Source organism: Ictalurus furcatus, chromosome 24, assembly GCF_023375685.1.
Source record: "Ictalurus furcatus strain D&B chromosome 24, Billie_1.0, whole genome shotgun sequence".
NCBI classification, from domain to species: Eukaryota; Metazoa; Chordata; class Actinopteri; order Siluriformes; family Ictaluridae; genus Ictalurus; species Ictalurus furcatus.
The window spans coordinates 542,501-545,000 of record NC_071278.1 but is presented as its reverse complement, the minus strand read 5'-3'; the positions used below and the strand labels follow the sequence as shown (position 1 = coordinate 545,000).

The window sequence follows — 2,500 nt, the reverse complement described above, 5'->3', positions numbered from 1 at the left end:
CTGCTTCACCACCACATGCATCTCTCTTTACCAGTGCCTGAACCTTGTGGGTTAGCTTCATGGCTTTTTGTATGGGTTCTGGGATGTTGTTGGGGTGGAAATGTTGCTGGTAACCCTGCACATCTGTGAAAGACTGGCCACAGAGCTAATGTTTAATTAACCATGTATAACGTTGTTCCATTCTAATGAACAGCTTTTGTTTTGTTATATGACCTAAGAGTCTGAATGGATCGCACAAACACTGTGTCACTGTTATGTTCCAGTTATTGTAAGTTTATAATGCTGAATGTTGTAATTAATTGAAAATGTAAATTTAACGTGCATATTCAGTCACTGTTTATGTTTCTGGATGGAAAATGTATCCTATGAGGGCACCACTGTATTGAAATCATATTGAATTTTGAATTTTGTGTATGGTTACCAGGCTCATGTTGTCTATGTATAATCTGTGATTTGCTTTATTTATTTATTTATTTTACATGATCTTACATTATCATATAATCATACAAAATTGCAATCTGTTTTCCTGTTCTCTTTACCAGCTGGGAAACCGTCACTCATCCCTATCTGGAGCGCGATCGCTATAGTGTTAATGTTCGCTGTGGTCAGCTTTCAGTGCTGGATATATTTCCAATACCCACACATGGGTCGTGCTACATCCTGAAGCACCTGGTCCTGCAGGAACAACGGCTATGTCGACCACAATGCTGCAGACCAAGGACAACTGTAGATACTGATGGTAAAACCTGTGTAGTTTACCCTGACTCCAGTGTATCTAGTGCTAGTTTTGTTTCACTATGTGGTTTAGTATGTACATGTGGAGGAGTTGGAACAATAAAACCCCTGATTAAAAAAACTGACCCCAACCCCTGTTAACTGTCCAGCTATAGGGTAATATCAAATCTCCCCTTTATATCCAAGACAAGATCTTAGAAAAGGTTGTAGCACAGCAGCTATGCTCGTACCTACATAGAACAACATTCATGAAATGTACCAGTCAGGATTTAGACCTCATCATAGCACAGTGACAGCACTGGTCTTATTTGACTGAACGTTATCAGTTCGTAGATGTAAATGGAGACTTCTCTATGCATACTGAGGTAAAGTTTGCTGTTCCACAAGGTTCTGTTTTAGGCCCACTGCTTTTTACTTTATATATGCTCCCTCTAGGTCAAATTATTCGTAAACATGGAATTATCTTCCACTGTTATGCTGATGATACACAGCTGTATGTTTCAGCGAAGCCAGAGGACAGACAGCAGCTTAGTAAAGTTGAGGAATGTGTAAAGGACATTAGACGTTGGATGATTATTAACTTCCTTTTATTTAATTCTGATAAGACAGAAAACTTTATTGGACCACGTGTAGCTAGAAGTAATCTTTCTGATCTCACAGTAACTCTGGATGGACTTTCTGTTTCATCATGTGCAGCAGTAAAAGACCTTGGAGTGATTATTGACTCCAGTCAATCATCTGATGCTCATGTAGATAATATTACTAGGATAGCCTTCTTTCATCTCAGAAATATTTCTAAGATAAGAAATATAATGTCACTACATGATGCAGAAATATTAGTTCATGCTTTCATCACCTCTAGACTAGATTACTGTAATGACAGTACCTGAGCAGACTTTGGCTTTTTATGATCCACCACGCCTTCTTCATTCAAAAGATGCAGGCTATTTGTTGGTGAATGGAATAGTGAAGGCTACAGCAGGGGGAAGAGCTTTCGCTTGCAAAGCCCCACAGTTATGGAACAGTCTTCCAATTAGTGTTCGGGACTCAGACACAGTGTTTACGTCCAGGCTGAAAAAATATTTGTTTAGTCAAGACGTTTGTGAATAGTTTTTTTCTTAATTAAAGGAGCAGATCTAGAGGCTCACAGGCATAGAGTGTAGTAGTGAACTGGGATGTTGGATGCTGTCGCCCCCCACTCAAACTCATTTTGTTTATGGTGGGGCGGCTGGCCGCTTTATGACTGTGTTACCTTCTGGTTCTCCCTTTTAGTTATGCTGTCATAGCTAGTCTTGCCTGAGTCGTTGCTTGCACTCTGCACACAAAGGACATTGTCCTTAACCATAATGGGAAAATGAGCATAACCTAATTATCTATTTCTCTCTCTATTAGAGAATACTTGAAGGGGTGTAATACCAGTGCCAGCTTTGAACAGGGATTTGTGTCCGTACTCGATTCAGGATAGCTGGGAGTTCCAGGTTGAGGGGTATCTGGTTGTGATACATCAAAGCACTGCTTCCAACTCCTGATTGGCCTGTTCCACCAGACCATTGCAAGTCCAAGGTAATGTGGGACCAGGGGCAGCTGGGACCTAGCAAGGGACAATGCAGTCCAACAGGTCTGCACCTCTGGTGCACACTGAGCAAGTAGAGATGAAAGACCAGATGTAGTGTCACGTCAAAAGACCTAACATGCAACTGGAACCGGGGTTACACGCGAATGGGGAGGAGTGCCTAGTCCCTAATGAAGCAGCAGTAAAAGTTAG

The 2,500-nt window shown here is 41.2% G+C and overlaps 1 protein-coding gene across 2 annotated transcripts in view; it reads left to right on the top strand.

Moving 5' to 3' along the window:
- Positions 1-2,500, top strand: part of LOC128600838 (E3 ubiquitin-protein ligase TRIM11-like) — a 29,502-nt gene that overhangs the window by 4,611 nt on the left and 22,391 nt on the right. Inside the window, exon 4 of one of the 2 annotated variants that reach the window (XM_053613551.1) lies at positions 543-739. The gene's annotated coding sequence lies outside the window, so the exon portion shown is untranslated. Of the gene's footprint in view, positions 1-542 lie in introns of both variants that reach the window. The other variant, XM_053613550.1, reaches the window with a different exon arrangement.